Raw genomic sequence first — 19662 nt, forward strand, 5'->3', positions numbered from 1 at the left:
CCCCCGCCACTGCTTCCTTCGACGGCTGCTCGTAGCCACAAAGCATTTCTAGTCAGGCTGCTGTGGAGGGGTGAGTTAGTGGTTGGCCAAGAAACTCTGCCGAAGCTTCTGCTGCTGTCAGATGCTTTAATTGGCCTCTTAATTCCTGGGCCGCCTTCTCGGGAGCCCGCTCTGACTGGGGGGGCGCTGACACAGCTAACGCTGAGCTAGTGTTAGCTCCAAGTGACCCTGCCTGGACAAGAGCAGCCCCCAGGAGCGACAGGCACAGGCAAAGCAAGGTCAGGAAGAGGAAGAGCGGGGCATGAGATGGCCCTAGAAAGCGAGAGGCGCACTAGCGCCCGCTCCTGACCAGTGAACCTGCCCGGAGGGAGCCCCCTGCTCCGCGGTGCCATGAGGTGCAGGTGTCCACCTCGGCCAAGGTGTGCCAGCAGCTCAGCCCGTGGGGGTGAGCCTTGCCACCTCTGGGCCGTGCTGTGGAGGAGACTCCCTGTGCCCCATCTGCAGCCAAGGGCCTCAGCAGCCTCCTCTCTCCACAGGCGCCCCGCTGCAGCTTCAGGAGCCCAGCGGCAAACGGGCGGCAGGGCCTCGCGCCCGGACAGCCGGACCACCCGCCCCGGCACCCCTGAGAGCAGGACCCAACGCCAGCAGCCGCCGCTCCTGCCCGGAAAACCGGCGCGCCCGCCCTCGCCACGGCCCCCGTACCCGGACAGCTGGACCAGCCGCCCCGGCACCCCTGAGAGCGGGACTCAACACCAGCAGCAGCCGCCCCTGCCCGGAAAACCAGCGCGCCCGCCCTCCCCACCGCCCCTGCACCTGGACAGCCGGACCAGCCGCCCCGGCACCCCTGAGAGCGGGACCCAACACCAGCAGCAGCAGCCCCTGCCTGGAAAACCAGCGCGCCCGCCCTCCCCACGGCCCCCGCGCCCCCCCAGCCCCTCCCCGGAGGCCCTGCTGCGGCTGAAGCACCCCAGCACCCGCCACACCCAGCCCCAAGCAAATTGGACCCCCCACCCCCCGAGCCCGCTGCTCCGGCCCTCCAGCGATGACTGAAGGCGGCCCCGCCAGGGTAGGGGTTGGGGGTGCGCTGACAGAACCCCCACTGACAGCTTCGGGGATCAGCCGTTTCTCTCCAAATAAAGAGGGACACAGCTGTCGCGCAAGTGTCCGGGCGGTACCAACAGCAAACCCCGCGAGGCACCAGCACTGGCTGAGCTCCGCGCCCGGGCGCAGCCGTGGACGCCCACGGTGTCGGCAGGCAGGAGCCAGGCACCGGGGCTCCTCCGACCAGCGGCGGGGCCCCGAGGGGCTGGGGGAGCCCAGGGCCATGGCCAGCAAAGGTCCTCCCTAATTAACGGGCCCTTGGTGGGCCCTAATTGATGGGCCGTCACCACTTGGGGGTGCTGCAAAGTATCTCCACATCTGGGTGCTGAGCCTCCTGTTAAGAAGCTCCCTGAGCGAGGCTTCTGCTGCCTTGCGAGTAACAAAGTGGTGACCACCCCACCGCTTGAACGGCATGTTGAAAGGCTGCCTGAAGCGTTCGTAAGAGTTCAGCTGTGGCCACTGTTCACAGGACACCGAAGCAAAACACAGGCCGTTCATCAGTGTACCGACAAGGCAGTTTTGGGGGGGTACAACAGTAAGCACGTGGCTTTTCAGAGGAAAGGCAGGCTGGGCCTGTTGTTAGTTCTGAGGCCTTGGCTTAGATGGCAGTTACTATGGCCAACAAGGCGTAAAAGGGTTGAGGGGCGGAGGGTTTTAATGGTTTTTCCCTCCAGTGCTTTGGCGAGGGCTTCCTCTGTGTGCGCGAGAGCTCTCCTGGTAAGAAAGCCCCAAGGGGCCCTATGTCGGTCCGTCCGCCCCTCGAGGGTGTTGCACATGGCCTGGAAAGAGTGTTTGGAGAGCTGCAAGGAGCCAGCCAAGAGGTCACCAGGCCCCTCCCCTGCACACGAAATTGGTGCTGGAGATGGCAGGGGCACGGGAGAGCACACAGGGAATTATCACGTGCCCGCCTTGCTCTTACGTGCCATCCTGGGCTTCACCCACAGGCAAGGGACCCTAGGCTAGGCCGACTTTTGTTTTGATGCAAGGCTCCTGCTGAGAGAACAGCAGGGCTGGAGTCCTCTTCTCCCCCCATTTGTCAGAGACTCCTTGAGAGCATGCAGGTGACCCAACTTTAGACACCTGAGCTACTGACACCTGCTCCAGCCCCCTCATCATCTTTGTGGCCCTGCTCTGGACCCGCTCAAGCAGGTCCATGTCTGTCTGATGCTATTTGCCAGCTCCAGTCAAGGTTTTACAGGAAAGACCCAGCCTGTCTCTGGGCAAAAGACGAAAGCAGAAAGGGGAAATGGGGGAGCACCCTCAGTCACCACTGAGCACGAGAGGTGATGGAAGATGTGGTTACAGAAAGGGCTCTCTCCGAGCCCGTTAAATGGGCTGCCAACTCCCATTTTACGGCAATTGGTCGGGTTTCCCCTCGTGAATTCCTCGTGATTGTCCTCTGGGGTCTGTGCCGGGAGATGGAGGGACACCGTACGACATGGGAGCCAGCGGATGCTAGGGGTGAGAGCCCGGGGACGTGCCCGAAGCCATCAGCGCTGAACCTAGGCTGCCGATATGCAGGAAACTGGGGTCAGAGCTTGGTCCTCGGGGCCGCGGCCCCACTGCTCAGGCTCCCAGTCCTGAGCTGATGGCGGCCATTAGCGATTGCTACTTTACAACATTCCGTGCTGACACAGGAGCCCCAGTATCGATGGTAGATAAGGACACTTAACAAAGGACAGCCTCCGCTCAGCAAGCAAATCGTTTCTCTTGTAGGTGGCAATGGCAAATCACTACCCACCCACCGGTCAGGGCTAAATTAATTCTGTCTGATGGACGGACAGTCCGGCCTTACTTCTAGGTCCCCGTAATAGGGTCGGTATGGATGCGTCGAAGGGTCAGTCGTGGGTGGACTCGTGGGGAAAGTGGGAAACGGGGGCACCACGCGCTCTGCCCCACGGTTTGCCTCGCATCAACGCATCCCTGACTGTGACCTGCTGCAAACAGGTCGTTAGCATGAGGTCCAGGTCCTGCCCCTTTATCCTACAATACAAGTCACCTTCTGATGCCATCCGGGCTGTTCCTGAATTGATGAAAGAGCTGGAAGAACAGGGAAGCGTGGTCACGTCTCCTTCCCGCTACAGTTCTCCTGCGTGGCCAGTAGAGAAACCTCATGGCAAGCGGTGACGAGCGGCAGATGACAGAGCCCTGAACACCGCCACTGAACTGCTCACCGCGGCTGCTCCCGCTCTGATTGATGCAGCCCGTTGTCTCAGCCAACAAGCCTTGCCACGAATGGCAACAGTAGATGGGAAGGATACGTTTTCTAGGCTCCCCATATCGGGGACAGATAGGGAGACATTTGCTTTCACCTGGCAGGGACTGCCATTTGCATTGACTGGCTTGCCACAGCGTTTTAAACATAGTCCGACCATTGCTCATGCTCCTCTGGCTATAGAGCTGGAAGCATTAACATTACCACAAGAGGTTGCTGTGATGCAGTAACCACGACAAAAGGTGTGAAACCCAGCGTCGCTGCAGCGAGGCTCTGACCGATCCCTTCCCGCTGTGCAGGCTACAGCGTGTCCAGACGTGCATCTAAAACCTCCGGTCACCGAGTCTCACAGCTAAGGCAGAGTGAAATATAGAATCATAGAATTGTAGAATGGTTTGGGTTGGAAGGGACCTCTAAAGGTCATCTAGTCCAACCCCCCTGCCGTGGGCAGGGCCATCTTCCACTAGATCAGGTCCCTCAGAGCCCCGTCCAACCTGACCTGGAATGTTTCCAGGGATGGGGCATCCACCGCCTCTCTGGGCAACCTGTGCCAGTGTTTCACCGCCCTCAGCGTAAAAAATGTCTGCCTTATGTCTAGTCTGAATCCACCCTCTTTTCCTTTAAAACCATTACCCCTTGTCCTGTCGCAACAGACCCTGCTAAAAACTCTGTCCCCATCTTTCTTATAAGCCCCCTTTAAGTGTTGAAAGGCCGCAATCAGGTCCCCTCGGAGCCTTCTCTTCTCCAGGCTGAACCACCCCAACTCCCTCACAGCCTTTCTCATAGCAGAGGTGCTCCATCCCCCTGATCATTTTTGCGGCCCTCCTCTGGACCCGCTCCAACAGGTCCATGTCTTTCTTATGCTGAGGGCTCCAGAGCTGGACGCAGTACTCCAGGTGGGGTCTCACCAGAGCGGAGTAGAGGGGCAGAATCACCTCCCTCGACCTGCTGGCCACGCTGCTTTTGATGCAGCCCGGGATACGATTGGCCTTCTGGGCTGCGAGCGCACATTGCCGGCTCATGTCCAGCTTTTCATCCACCGGTACCCGCAAGTCCTTTTCCACAGGGCTGCTCTCAATCCCTTCATCCCCCAGCCTGTATGGATACCGGGGGTTGCCCCGGCCCAGGTGCAGGACCTTGCACTTGGCCTTGTTGGACCTCATGAGGTTCACACAGGCCCACTTCTCAAGCTCGTCCAGGTCCCTCTGGATGGCATCCCCTCCCTCTGGCGTGTCGACCGCACCACTCAGCTTGGTGCAGTCTGCAAATCTGCCGAGGGTGCACTCAATCCCGCTGTCTGTGTCATCGATGAAGATATTAAACAGTACCAGTCCCAATACGGACCCCTGCGGGATGCCACTCGTCACCGATCTCCATCCGGACATTGAGCCGTCGACCACTACCCTCTGGATGCGACCACCCAGCCAATTCCTTATCCACCGAACAGTCCACCCATCAGATCCGTATCTCCCTGATTTAGAGGGAAGGATGTTGTGGGGGACCGTGTCAAAGGCCTTACAGAAGTCCAGAGAGATGACAGCCGTAGCTCTTCCCTTGTCCACGGATGTAGTCACTCCATCATAGAAGGCCACTAGGTTGGTCAGGCAGCATCTACCCACCGTGTGCTCTCTCGAGGTTTCCTTTTGCATGTCAAATAATTTAAGAGAATATTTTTTCTGTTTTATTGATTGACTTTGCTCTTTGAGGACCCTGACGGAAAGCATTCCCTCAAATTTCACAAGAAGAAGAAATGGAAAAGTAAAGGCTTCATCTTTCCCGCAAAAGGAAAGTGGCTCGTTAGCCCTGGGGTGCCCCAAGGCGCCAAACTGGGCTCCAGCCTGGAAGCTGCCTACAGGAGGGGATCTTGCACTTGTCGCGAGATTGAAATCACTCACGCTTCAGCCTCATGAGTTGTGGCTAACAGCACCCGAGGAGGCCAGAAATCCCTTGGCTGTGGTTTCCTGTTGTTCTGGGGCACTGTGAGCTCCTCGCTGCCCCTGTGACGGTGCCCGGGAAGCAGAGCAGAGCTGTGGGCTCAGCCCCCGGTGGGACTGTGTCCCAGCCCTTGGACAGAGCTGCCCGGCGGGATGTGCTCCCCTCCCCGGGAGGGCAGCTCCCCCGGCTGTGCGCCAGCGGCTCTCCACGAGCCCCCTGAGAGCTGTCCCCACGCAGCCTCAGCCCGGCCATGAGGTCACAGCAGGGCTGTGACATCACAGAGCCCCGCAGTGCTGCGCCGGCCATAAGCACCAACCACTCAGCCCCCGGCCCTGACTGCAGCAGCGGCAGCAGCAGCGGCAACAGCGGCAGCAGCAGCAGCAGCAGCAGCATGGTGCGAGCACAAGGGGCCATGGCCCCTGCCCGCCACCTCCTCCTCCTCCTCCTCCTCCTGGTGGCCCTGCATGCCAGGGCTGCCCGGGCTGCTCCGTGGCGAGCGCGGGGAGCAGGTAAGCGGGCGGTGCTGGTGCAGCCTTTCACGGGCCAGCGGGCTCTTCTCCCCGAGAAGCATGGATGATGGTTTTTCCCCCGCGAGGGGCCCTGTGTTGGTCCCTCTGCTCCTCGAGGGGTGTTGCACATGGCCTGGAAAGAGTGTTTGGAGAGCTGCAAGGAGCCAGCCAAGAGGTCACCAGGCCCCTCTGCAGCTTTGGCAGTCTCCACCTACGCCTGGCTCCCACGTTGTTACCTGACCCCCCTTCCAGTGCCTGCAGTTCACGAAGGCAGAAGTGGATCCCAACATGCAATGGAAATGTTTCTCATCTGTGCTTGCTTCCAGATGAGGGTGGTGGCAACGGTTATCCAGCTTCTCGGCTGGATGTTGGCTTGGAGCCCTTGGGGCATCCTGCAGGTAAGTGCTCAGTGTCCCTCTCCTTGAAAGAATAAACACTGACAACGTGGCAAGAGCTTATTCATGTGCAATTTTCCTTAAGGTCCTCTCACAGCCGACGGCTTCCCGACTGCTTGGCCTATTCCTGTCCCCGAGCCTGAGAGCAATCCCCCGGGTAAGGCAGTGGGAGGAAGCAGCATTTACCTTTTAATCTTCTTTCCGTGTGAACCGCAAGTTGCTCCTTCCCTGGCCGACATGGCAGGCATGGAGAAGAGCAGAGAGGGAACAGGTCGGGCTCAGTGATGTGCCCCGGGGCGCTTTGCCTTGCGAAGCTGTCTTTGCCGGCCCCTCGGAGCCTGCGCTGCTGCTCCCGGTGCCAGCTGCCAAGCCAGCGGGCTTGTTGGGGTTGAGTTTAGAGCTGGTGTGAGCTCCGGGCAGTCCTTTCTCCCGGCAGCTCCGCGCGTGGTTCGTTTTGTCCCGTCCCAGCATGGTGCCACTGCAGGCACGCGGTAATCTTTGCACCGTGCTCCTGAGCAGAAGGGAGAGACGAGTGCCGCGGAGTAACCCCGTCTTTGAATTGCACTCACTGCCACTCCGGCCTGAAGAAGTATCTTGAACTGTGTCATGGGAGCTGTTCTGTCCTGCGCTTCTTTGCAGCCGTGCCTGTCGGTGAAGGTGATCCAGCTTCCCGGCTGGGTTCCAGGCCTGAGCCCCGGGGAGACGGCATGGGTACGTCACAGCTTTTTCCTCCCTTTGAGAGCTGCCGGCTCAAAGCCCAAAGGTCAGCCAGCCGGGCGCCTCTCCGTGTGTGCCCTCTCCTTGCGTGATCCCCTTACCGCTTCTGCGATTCAGCGCTGCCGATGTAGATCACAATAGGTGAGGGAAGCTTCTCTGGGTGTTTCGTTACAGATGTGCCTGTAGGGAGGACTCTTCCAACTCCTCAGCTGGATGCTGTGCTACAGCCCGGCTGGCATCGCAGGGGTGAGTAGTCTGTCTCTGCTGACCTCACAGGCTAAGCACTGGTTTTCTGTAATTTATTCATGTGAAATTGAGCCGAATACTTTCTGTTAAGGTCCCCCAAGAGCAAAGGACCAAGCTGAAGGAGGAAAAAAGTCCCCGGAGCCATCGGGAGTCCTACGGCAAATGCTGGAGGAACTGGAGAGAGGACACGGTGGGTATATTTCACTCTGCCTTAGCCGTCAGACTCGGCAACCGGGGGTTTTAGATGCACGTCCGGACACGCCGTAGCCTGCACAGCGGGAAGGGATCGATCAGAGCCTCGCAGCAGCGACGCTGGGTTACACGCCTTGCAGGTGCTGGCGAGCCACAGAGATGGTGCAGAGCCTCTGCTGCCAGTTGTGGTTCAAGCCGAGTGCCAGGGGCAGCTGCTGCCCCAGTGTCACCAGTACGGCTCAGAGGTGGCTTGTGCAGACGTCACTAGGCAGATTTGAGGGCCTGGCGTGTGCCAAACTTGTGTTCAGCTCACGCACAGCACTGCTGGCCACTGGGCCAGTTCCAGGCGGGAGCGAGGTCCCAAGCAACACTGGTTGCCCTTTCCTAGTGCTGGAAGTCGGGTGGAGATGCTGCTTCGGCAGGCTTTTTGGGTTGTGCTCGACTTCCCGTCTGCAGACCGATAGCCGGGGTGGGACGAGTGTGACCGTTGCTGGCGCTTACAGGGAAGGGCACGAGGGCCTTGCGGAGGAGCCCTTCTCAGAAGGGCTGTTTCCCCGGCTGGCCTGGCTGCAGCTTCTTCCCGTCCTCTTTGAAGGAAGGCATAAATGCCTTCACCATGAATGCATCACCTTACAGTTTGCCAAAAACGCACTACGTGCAATGCAAACCAGAAGATCGCGTGCAATTTCCTGGTCTCCCAGCAGGTCAGGCGTGGCGGCTGCTTGGGCTAGTGGCTAGGTGCAGCCCCAAAAGCCCCGGCCTTGTTTCTAAACCTTATCAATGTCTTTGAGAAGTGTTGCCGCCTGAAGGTGCCATCTCCCTGACGGGGAAGGGTTCCGTCTGGTGCAACTGTCCCGCTTTCTTTCTCAAGAGACGGACCGAGAGGCGGTGCAGAAGGAGGCGTTTTGGGAAGGGAGCCGTGGCTCACTGCCAGTCTCTGCCGTAGAAACAGAGGCGATGCAAGCCACCAGCACGCCAGGTAATTGCTGTCCCGTGGTCAGCCGGTGTCACCCATCAGGATCGCTGTGTGTCAGCAGGCTCTTCCCCCAGTGCCTGCTCTTGCACGTCACGTCAGCAGCCAAAGCTGAAAGTGCTTTGGGTCACAGCATCTGGACCACGTTCCGCAGATGATGGGAAATGTGACTCTTGCACGAATGTGGCTCCCGCCGGAGCTGCATCCCAGAGCTTGCCGTGAGTCCCTAGAGGCCCAAGGCACAAGAGCAGCACAGAGTAGGATCCCTCCCGTCAGCTGAGGTCCAGAGCGATGCCCTGACTCCCAGACTGGGCAGAGCCTTAGAGGGAACCTCCCTGTCCTCCTGCATCCTCTGTGCCTGAGCCGTGCGGAGGCTTTACCTGGCGTCTCTGCTTTTTGGCAGTGCTGTCAAAGCCCAGAGAAGACCACCAGGGCAGCGTATACGAGTTTTTTCGAAGGGACTCAGGTACGGAGCAGTCTTGCGGGGGTCCCTAAGTGGGAGACACGTCCCGAAACCTGGGAGCGGCTGCAAGCGGTGCCCGTGCTGGAGAAAAGGCAGACGGGGGGAGCAAGGCTCACGTGTCTCTTGGGAGGGCCTGACTCCGTCCCCTCGGGGGGGAGGGAGAGTTGGGGTGGCAGTCCCTGCTGCAGGGGTGGTTTTTGTCTGTGGCCCTCAAAGGAGCGACTGGTCAAGCAGCTGCGCTCCCGCCGTGCTCTCCTTCTGGCCGCCTGAGCTTTGTTCGGTGGGACAACCTGTCCCAAAGGGTGGGAGCGTGCCTCCAGGCACCAGCACTGGGGGAAACGGAGAACTTCCTGGCCGTATCCAACGTGCTGCAAGCTTAGCAGTGGTGCACAGGACAGACTAACGTCCCAAATTGCTCCTCCAGATGTGGCCAGCGAGGGAACCACGAGTGTTCACAATCCCCAGAGCACCGCAAGTCTTTTCTGTCCCCAAGATGTGCGAAAGCACTGTATGATAAGCACAGCAGCAATCGTGATTTCCGTGCCAGTTGCGATACTGCTGTGCTGTGGCGTGATCCGGTGGCGGCAGAGGAAGAGACAACGGTGAGTCGTTGATTCCCCCCGCCACTGCTTCCTTCGACGGCTGCTCGTAGCCACAAAGCATTTCTAGTCAGGCTGCTGTGGAGGGGTGAGTTAGTGGTTGGCCAAGAAACTCTGCCGAAGCTTCTGCTGCTGTCAGATGCTTTAATTGGCCTCTTAATTCCTGGGCCGCCTTCTCGGGAGCCCGCTCTGACTGGGGGGGCGCTGACACAGCTAACGCTGAGCTAGTGTTAGCTCCAAGTGACCCTGCCTGGACAAGAGCAGCCCCCAGGAGCGACAGGCACAGGCAAAGCAAGGTCAGGAAGAGGAAGAGCGGGGCATGAGATGGCCCTAGAAAGCGAGAGGCGCACTAGCGCCCGCTCCTGACCAGTGAACCTGCCCGGAGGGAGCCCCCTGCTCCGCGGTGCCATGAGGTGCAGGTGTCCACCTCGGCCAAGGTGTGCCAGCAGCTCAGCCCGTGGGGGTGAGCCTTGCCACCTCTGGGCCGTGCTGTGGAGGAGACTCCCTGTGCCCCATCTGCAGCCAAGGGCCTCAGCAGCCTCCTCTCTCCACAGGCGCCCCGCTGCAGCTTCAGGAGCCCAGCGGCAAACGGGCGGCAGGGCCTCGCGCCCGGACAGCCGGACCACCCGCCCCGGCACCCCTGAGAGCAGGACCCAACGCCAGCAGCCGCCGCTCCTGCCCGGAAAACCGGCGCGCCCGCCCTCGCCACGGCCCCCGTACCCGGACAGCTGGACCAGCCGCCCCGGCACCCCTGAGAGCGGGACTCAACACCAGCAGCAGCCGCCCCTGCCCGGAAAACCAGCGCGCCCGCCCTCCCCACCGCCCCTGCACCTGGACAGCCGGACCAGCCGCCCCGGCACCCCTGAGAGCGGGACCCAACACCAGCAGCAGCAGCCCCTGCCTGGAAAACCAGCGCGCCCGCCCTCCCCACGGCCCCCGCGCCCCCCCAGCCCCTCCCCGGAGGCCCTGCTGCGGCTGAAGCACCCCAGCACCCGCCACACCCAGCCCCAAGCAAATTGGACCCCCCACCCCCCGAGCCCGCTGCTCCGGCCCTCCAGCGATGACTGAAGGCGGCCCCGCCAGGGTAGGGGTTGGGGGTGCGCTGACAGAACCCCCACTGACAGCTTCGGGGATCAGCCGTTTCTCTCCAAATAAAGAGGGACACAGCTGTCGCGCAAGTGTCCGGGCGGTACCAACAGCAAACCCCGCGAGGCACCAGCACTGGCTGAGCTCCGCGCCCGGGCGCAGCCGTGGACGCCCACGGTGTCGGCAGGCAGGAGCCAGGCACCGGGGCTCCTCCGACCAGCGGCGGGGCCCCGAGGGGCTGGGGGAGCCCAGGGCCATGGCCAGCAAAGGTCCTCCCTAATTAACGGGCCCTTGGTGGGCCCTAATTGATGGGCCGTCACCACTTGGGGGTGCTGCAAAGTATCTCCACATCTGGGTGCTGAGCCTCCTGTTAAGAAGCTCCCTGAGCGAGGCTTCTGCTGCCTTGCGAGTAACAAAGTGGTGACCACCCCACTGCTTGAACGGCATGTTGAAAGGCTGCCTGAAGCGTTCGTAAGAGTTCAGCTGTGGCCACTGTTCACAGGACACCGAAGCAAAACACAGGCCGTTCATCAGTGTACCGACAAGGCAGTTTTGGGGGGGTACAACAGTAAGCACGTGGCTTTTCAGAGGAAAGGCAGGCTGGGCCTGTTGTTAGTTCTGAGGCCTTGGCTTAGATGGCAGTTACTATGGCCAACAAGGCGTAAAAGGGTTGAGGGGCGGAGGGTTTTAATGGTTTTTCCCTCCAGTGCTTTGGCGAGGGCTTCCTCTGTGTGCGCGAGAGCTCTCCTGGTAAGAAAGCCCCAAGGGGCCCTATGTCGGTCCGTCCGCCCCTCGAGGGGTGTTGCACATGGCCTGGAAAGAGTGTTTGGAGAGCTGCAAGGAGCCAGCCAAGAGGTCACCAGGCCCCTCCCCTGCACACGAAATTGGTGCTGGAGATGGCAGGGGCACGGGAGAGCACACAGGGAATTATCACGTGCCCGCCTTGCTCTTACGTGCCATCCTGGGCTTCACCCACAGGCAAGGGACCCTAGGCTAGGCCGACTTTTGTTTTGATGCAAGGCTCCTGCTGAGAGAACAGCAGGGCTGGAGTCCTCTTCTCCCCCCATTTGTCAGAGACTCCTTGAGAGCATGCAGGTGACCCAACTTTAGACACCTGAGCTACTGACACCTGCTCCAGCCCCCTCATCATCTTTGTGGCCCTGCTCTGGACCCGCTCAAGCAGGTCCATGTCTGTCTGATGCTATTTGCCAGCTCCAGTCAAGGTTTTACAGGAAAGACCCAGCCTGTCTCTGGGCAAAAGACGAAAGCAGAAAGGGGAAATGGGGGAGCACCCTCAGTCACCACTGAGCACGAGAGGTGATGGAAGATGTGGTTACAGAAAGGGCTCTCTCCGAGCCCGTTAAATGGGCTGCCAACTCCCATTTTACGGCAATTGGTCGGGTTTCCCCTCGTGAATTCCTCGTGATTGTCCTCTGGGGTCTGTGCCGGGAGATGGAGGGACACCGTACGACATGGGAGCCAGCGGATGCTAGGGGTGAGAGCCCGGGGACGTGCCCGAAGCCATCAGCGCTGAACCTAGGCTGCCGATATGCAGGAAACTGGGGTCAGAGCTTGGTCCTCGGGGCCGCGGCCCCACTGCTCAGGCTCCCAGTCCTGAGCTGATGGCGGCCATTAGCGATTGCTACTTTACAACATTCCGTGCTGACACAGGAGCCCCAGTATTGATGGTAGATAAGGACACTTAACAAAGGACAGCCTCCGCTCAGCAAGCAAATCGTTTCTCTTGTAGGTGGCAATGGCAAATCACTACCCACCCACCGGTCAGGGCTAAATTAATTCTGTCTGATGGACGGACAGTCCGGCCTTACTTCTAGGTCCCCGTAATAGGGTCGGTATGGATGCGTCGAAGGGTCAGTCGTGGGTGGACTCGTGGGGAAAGTGGGAAACGGGGGCACCACGCGCTCTGCCCCACGGTTTGCCTCGCATCAACGCATCCCTGACTGTGACCTGCTGCAAACAGGTCGTTAGCATGAGGTCCAGGTCCTGCCCCTTTATCCTACAATACAAGTCACCTTCTGATGCCATCCAGGCTGTTCCTGAATTGATGAAAGAGCTGGAAGAACAGGGAAGCGTGGTCACGTCTCCTTCCCGCTACAGTTCTCCTGCATGGCCAGTAGAGAAACCTCATGGCAAGCGGTGACGAGCGGCAGATGACAGAGCCCTGAACACCGCCACTGAACTGCTCACCGTGGCTGCTCCCGCTCTGATTGATGCAGCCCGTTGTCTCAGCCAACAAGCCTTGCCACGAATGGCAACAGTAGATGGGAAGGATACGTTTTCTAGGCTCCCCATATCGGGGACAGATAGGGAGACATTTGCTTTCACCTGGCAGGGACTGCCATTTGCATTGACTGGCTTGCCACAGCGTTTTAAACATAGTCCGACCATTGCTCATGCTCCTCTGGCTATAGAGCTGGAAGCATTAACATTACCACAAGAGGTTGCTGTGATGCAGTAACCACGACAAAAGGTGTGAAACCCAGCGTCGCTGCAGCGAGGCTCTGACCGATCCCTTCCCGCTGTGCAGGCTACAGCGTGTCCAGACGTGCATCTAAAACCTCCGGTCACCGAGTCTCACAGCTAAGGCAGAGTGAAATATAGAATCATAGAATTGTAGAATGGTTTGGGTTGGAAGGGACCTCTAAAGGTCATCTAGTCCAACCCCCCTGCCGTGGGCAGGGCCATCTTCCACTAGATCAGGTCCCTCAGAGCCCCGTCCAACCTGACCTGGAATGTTTCCAGGGATGGGGCATCCACCGCCTCTCTGGGCAACCTGTGCCAGTGTTTCACCGCCCTCAGCGTAAAAAATGTCTGCCTTATGTCTAGTCTGAATCCACCCTCTTTTCCTTTAAAACCATTACCCCTTGTCCTGTCGCAACAGACCCTGCTAAAAACTCTGTCCCCATCTTTCTTATAAGCCCCCTTTAAGTGTTGAAAGGCCGCAATCAGGTCCCCTCGGAGCCTTCTCTTCTCCAGGCTGAACCACCCCAACTCCCTCACAGCCTTTCTCATAGCAGAGGTGCTCCATCCCCCTGATCATTTTTGCGGCCCTCCTCTGGACCCGCTCCAACAGGTCCATGTCTTTCTTATGCTGAGGGCTCCAGAGCTGGACGCAGTACTCCAGGTGGGGTCTCACCAGAGCGGAGTAGAGGGGCAGAATCACCTCCCTCGACCTGCTGGCCACGCTGCTTTTGATGCAGCCCGGGATACGATTGGCCTTCTGGGCTGCGAGCGCACATTGCCGGCTCATGTCCAGCTTTTCATCCACCGGTACCCGCAAGTCCTTTTCCACAGGGCTGCTCTCAATCCCTTCATCCCCCAGCCTGTATGGATACCGGGGGTTGCCCCGGCCCAGGTGCAGGACCTTGCACTTGGCCTTGTTGGACCTCATGAGGTTCACACAGGCCCACTTCTCAAGCTCGTCCAGGTCCCTCTGGATGGCATCCCCTCCCTCTGGCGTGTCGACCGCACCACTCAGCTTGGTGCAGTCTGCAAATCTGCCGAGGGTGCACTCAATCCCGCTGTCTGTGTCATCGATGAAGATATTAAACAGTACCAGTCCCAATACGGACCCCTGCGGGATGCCACTCGTCACCGATCTCCATCCGGACATTGAGCCGTCGACCACTACCCTCTGGATGCGACCACCCAGCCAATTCCTTATCCACCGAACAGTCCACCCATCAGATCCGTATCTCCCTGATTTAGAGGGAAGGGTGTTGTGGGGGACCGTGTCAAAGGCCTTACAGAAGTCCAGATAGATGACAGCCGTAGCTCTTCCCTTGTCCACGGATGTAGTCACTCCATCATAGAAGGCCACTAGGTTGGTCAGGCAGCATCTACCCACCGTGTGCTCTCTCGAGGTTTCCTTTTGCATGTCAAATAATTTAAGAGAATATTTTTTCTGTTTTATTGATTGACTTTGCTCTTTGAGGACCCTGACGGAAAGCATTCCCTCAAATTTCACAAGAAGAAGAAATGGAAAAGTAAAGGCTTCATCTTTCCCGCAAAAGGAAAGTGGCTCGTTAGCCCTGGGGTGCCCCAAGGCGCCAAACTGGGCTCCAGCCTGGAAGCTGCCTACAGGAGGGGATCTTGCACTTGTCGCGAGACTGAAATCACTCACGCTTCAGCCTCATGAGTTGTGGCTAACAGCACCCGAGGAGGCCAGAAATCCCTTGGCTGTGGTTTCCTGTTGTTCTGGGGGACTGTGAGCTCCTCGCTGCCCCTGTGACGGTGCCCGGGAAGCAGAGCAGAGCTGTGGGCTCAGCCCCCGGTGGGACTGTGTCCCAGCCCTTGGACAGAGCTGCCCGGCGGGATGTGCTCCCCTCCCCGGGAGGGCAGCTCCCCCGGCTGTGCGCCAGCGGCTCTCCACGAGCCCCCTGAGAGCTGTCCCCACGCAGCCTCAGCCCGGCCATGAGGTCACAGCAGGGCTGTGACATCACAGAGCCCCGCGGTGCTGCGCCGGCCATAAGCACCAACCACTCAGCCCCCGGCCCTGACTGCAGCAGCGGCAGCAGCAGCGGCAACAGCGGCAGCAGCAGCAGCAGCAGCAGCATGGTGCGAGCACAAGGGGCCATGGCCCCTGCCCGCCACCTCCTCCTCCTCCTCCTCCTCCTGGTGGCCCTGCATGCCAGGGCTGCCCGGGCTGCTCCGTGGCGAGCGCGGGGAGCAGGTAAGCGGGCGGTGCTGGTGCAGCCTTTCACGGGCCAGCGGGCTCTTCTCCCCGAGAAGCATGGATGATGGTTTTTCCCCCGCGAGGGGCCCTGTGTTGGTCCCTCTGCTCCTCAAGGGGTGTTGCACATGGCCTGGAAAGAGTGTTTGGAGAGCTGCAAGGAGCCAGCCAAGAGGTCACCAGGCCCCTCTGCAGCTTTGGCAGTCTCCACCTACGCCTGGCTCCCACGTTGTTACCTGACCCCCCTTCCAGTGCCTGCAGTTCACGAAGGCAGAAGTGGATCCCAACATGCAATGGAAATGTTTCTCATCTGTGCTTGCTTCCAGATGAGGGTGGTGGCAACGGTTATCCAGCTTCTCGGCTGGATGTTGGCTTGGAGCCCTTGGGGCATCCTGCAGGTAAGTGCTCAGTGTCCCTCTCCTTGAAAGAATAAACACTGACAACGTGGCAAGAGCTTATTCATGTGCAATTTTCCTTAAGGTCCTCTCACAGCCGACGGCTTCCCGACTGCTTGGCCTATTCCTGTCCCCGAGCCTGAGAGCAATCCCCCGGGTAAGGCAGTGGGAGGAAGCAGCATTTACCTTTTTGAATCTTCTTTCCGTGTGAACCGCAAGTTGCTCCTTCCCTGGCCGACATGGCAGGCGTGGAGAAGAGCAGAGAGGGAACAGGTCGGGCTCAGTGATGTGCCCCGGGGCGCTTTGCCTTGCGAAGCTGTCTTTGCCGGCCCCTCGGAGCCTGCGCTGCTGCTCCCGGTGCCGGCTGCCAAGCCAGCGGGCTTGTTGGGGTTGAGTTTAGAGCTGGTGTGAGCTCCGGGCAGTCCTTTCTCCCGGCAGCTCCGCGCGTGGTTCGTTTTGTCCCGTCCCAGCATGGTGCCACTGCAGGCACGCGGTAATCTTTGCACCGTGCTCCTGAGCAGAAGGGAGAGACGAGTGCCGCGGAGTAACCCCGTCTTTGAATTGCACTCACTGCCACTCCGGCCTGAAGAAGTATCTTGAACTGTGTCATGGGAGCTGTTCTGTCCTGCGCTTCTTTGCAGCCGTGCCTGTCGGTGAAGGTGATCCAGCTTCCCGGCTGGGTTCCAGGCCTGAGCCCCGGGGAGACGGCATGGGTACGTCACAGCTTTTTCCTCCCTTTGAGAGCTGCCAGCTCAAAGCCCAAAGGTCAGCCAGCCGGGCACCTCTCCGTGTGTGCCCTCTCCTTGCGTGATCCCCTTACCGCTTCTGCGATTCAGCGCTGCCGATGTAGATCACAATAGGTGAGGGAAGCTTCTCTGGGTGTTTCGTTACAGATGTGCCCGTAGGGAGGACTCTTCCAACTCCTCAGCTGGATGCTGTGCTACAGCCCGGCTGGCATCGCAGGGGTGAGTAGTCTGTCTCTGCTGACCTCACAGGCTAAGCACTGGTTTTCTGTAATTTATTCACGTGAAATTGAGCCGAATACTTTCTGTTAAGGTCCCCCAAGAGCAAGGGACCAAGCTGAAGGAGGAAAAAAGCCCCCGGAGCCATCGGGAGTCCTACGGCAAATGCTGGAGGAACTGGAGAGAGGACACGGTGGGTATATTTCACTCTGCCTTAGCCGTCAGACTTGGCAACCGGGGGTTTTAGATGCACGTCCGGACACGCCGTAGCCTGCACAGCGGGAAGGGATCGATCAGAGCCTCGCAGCAGCGACGCTGGGTTTCACGCCTTGCAGGCGCTGGCGAGCCACAGAGATGGTGCAGAGCCTCTGCTGCCAGTTGTGGTTCAAGCCGAGTGCCAGGGGCAGCTGCTGCCCCAGTGTCACCAGTACGGCTCAGAGGTGGCTTGTGCAGACGTCACTAGGCAGATTTGAGGGCCTGGCGTGTGCCAAACTTGTGTTCAGCTCACGCACAGCACTGCTGGCCACTGGGCCAGTTCCAGGCGGGAGCGAGGTCCCAAGCAACACTGGTTGCCCTTTCCTAGTGCTGGAAGTCGGGTGGAGATGCTGCTTCGGCAGGCTTTTTGGGTTGTGCTCGACTTCCCGTCTGCAGACCGATAGCCGGGGTGGGACGAGTGTGACCGTTGCTGGCGCTTACAGGGAAGGGCACGAGGGCCTTGCGGAGGAGCCCTTCTCAGAAGGGCTGTTTCCCCGGCTGGCCTGGCTGCAGCTTCTTCCCGTCCTCTTTGAAGGAAGGCATAAATGCCTTCACCATGAATGCATCACCTTACAGTTTGCCAAAAACGCACTACGTGCAATGCAAACCAGAAGATCGCGTGCAATTTCCTGGTCTCCCAGCAGGTCAGGCGTGGCGGCTGCTTGGGCTAGTGGCTAGGCGCAGCCCCAAAAGCCCCGGCCTTGTTTCTAAACCTTATCAATGTCTTTGAGAAGTGTTGCCGCCTGAAGGTGCCATCTCCCTGACGGGGAAGGGTTCCGTCTGGTGCAACTGTCCCGCTTTCTTTCTCAAGAGACGGACCGAGAGGCGGTGCAGAAGGAGGCGTTTTGGGAAGGGAGCCGTGGCTCACTGCCAGTCTCTGCCGTAGAAACAGAGGCGATGCAAGCCACCAGCACGCCAGGTAATTGCTGTCCCGTGGTCAGCCGGTGTCACCCATCAGGATCGCTGTGTGTCAGCAGGCTCTTCCCCCAGTGCCTGCTCTTGCACGTCACGTCAGCAGCCAAAGCTGAAAGTGCTTTGGGTCACAGCATCTGGACCACGTTCCGCAGATGATGGGAAATGTGACTCTTGCACGAATGTGGCTCCCGCCGGAGCTGCATCCCAGAGCTTGCCGTGAGTCCCTAGAGGCCCAAGGCACAAGAGCAGCACAGAGTAGGATCCCTCCCGTCAGCTGAGGTCCAGAGCGATGCCCTGACTCCCAGACTGGGCAGAGCCTTAGAGGGAACCTCCCCGTCCTCCTGCATCCTCTGTGCCTGAGCCGTGCGGAGGCTTTACCTGGCGTCTCTGCTTTTTGGCAGTGCTGTCAAAGCCCAGAGAAGACCACCAGGGCAGCGTATACGAGTTTTTTCGAAGGGACTCAGGTACGGAGCAGTCTTGCGGGGGTCCCTAAGTGGGAGACACGTCCCGAAACCTGGGAGCGGCTGCAAGCGGTGCCCGTGCTGGAGAAAAGGCAGACGGGGGGAGCAAGGCTCACGTGTCTCTTGGGAGGGCCTGACTCCGTCCCCTCGGGGGGGAGGGAGAGTTGGGGTGGCAGTCCCTGCTGCAGGGGTGGTTTTTGTCTGTGGCCCTCAAAGGAGCGACTGGTCAAGCAGCTGCGCTCCCGCCGTGCTCTCCTTCTGGCCGCCTGAGCTTTGTTCGGTGGGACAACCTGTCCCAAAGGGTGGGAGCGTGCCTCCAGGCACCAGCACTGGGGGAAACGGAGAACTTCCTGGCCGTATCCAACATGCTGCAAGCTTAGCAGTGGTGCACAGGACAGACTAACGTCCCAAATTGCTCCTCCAGATGTGGCCAGCGAGGGAACCACGAGTGTTCACAATCCCCAGAGCACCGCAAGTCTTTTCTGTCCCCAAGATGTGCGAAAGCACTGTATGATAAGCACAGCAGCAATCGTGATTTCCGTGCCAGTTGCGATACTGCTGTGCTGTGGCGTGATCCGGTGGCGGCAGAGGAAGAGACAACGGTGAGTCGTTGATTCCCCCCGCCACTGCTTCCTTCGACAGCTGCTCGTAGCCACAAAGCATTTCTAGTCAGGCTGCTGTGGAGGGGTGAGTTAGTGGTTGGCCAAGAAACTCTGCCGAAGCTTCTGCTGCTGTCAGATGCTTTAATTGGCCTCTTAATTCCTGGGCCGCCTTCTCGGGAGCCCGCTCTGACTGGGGGGGCGCTGACACAGCTAACGCTGAGCTAGTGTTAGCTCCAAGTGACCCTGCCTGGACAAGAGCAGCCCCCAGGAGCGACAGGCACAGGCAAAGCAAGGTCAGGAAGAGGAAGAGCGGGGCATGAGATGGCCCTAGAAAGCGAGAGGCGCACTAGCGCCCGCTCCTGACCAGTGAACCTGCCCGGAGGGAGCCCCCTGCTCCGCGGTGCCATGAGGTGCAGGTGTCCACCTCGGCCAAGGTGTGCCAGCAGCTCAGCCCGTGGGGGTGAGCCTTGCCACCTCTGGGCCATGCTGTGGAGGAGACTCCCTGTGCCCCATCTGCAGCCAAGGGCCTCAGCAGCCTCCTCTCTCCACAGGCGCCCCGCTGCAGCTTCAGGAGCCCAGCGGCAAACGGGCGGCAGGGCCTCGCGCCCGGACAGCCGGACCACCCGCCCCGGCACCCCTGAGAGCAGGACTCAACGCCAGCAGCCGCCGCTCCTGCCCGGAAAACCGGCGCGCCCGCCCTCGCCACGGCCCCCGTACCCGGACAGCTGGACCAGCCGCCCCGGCACCCCTGAGAGCGGGACTCAACACCAGCAGCAGCCGCCCCTGCCCGGAAAACCAGCGCGCCCGCCCTCCCCACCGCCCCTGCACCTGGACAGCCGGACCAGCCGCCCCGGCACCCCTGAGAGCGGGACCCAACACCAGCAGCAGCAGCCCCTGCCTGGAAAACCAGCGCGCCCGCCCTCCCCACGGCCCCCGCGCCCCCCCAGC

Source organism: Aptenodytes patagonicus, chromosome 8 (assembly GCF_965638725.1).
Source record: "Aptenodytes patagonicus chromosome 8, bAptPat1.pri.cur, whole genome shotgun sequence".
In the NCBI taxonomy this organism is placed as follows: domain Eukaryota; kingdom Metazoa; phylum Chordata; class Aves; order Sphenisciformes; family Spheniscidae; genus Aptenodytes; species Aptenodytes patagonicus.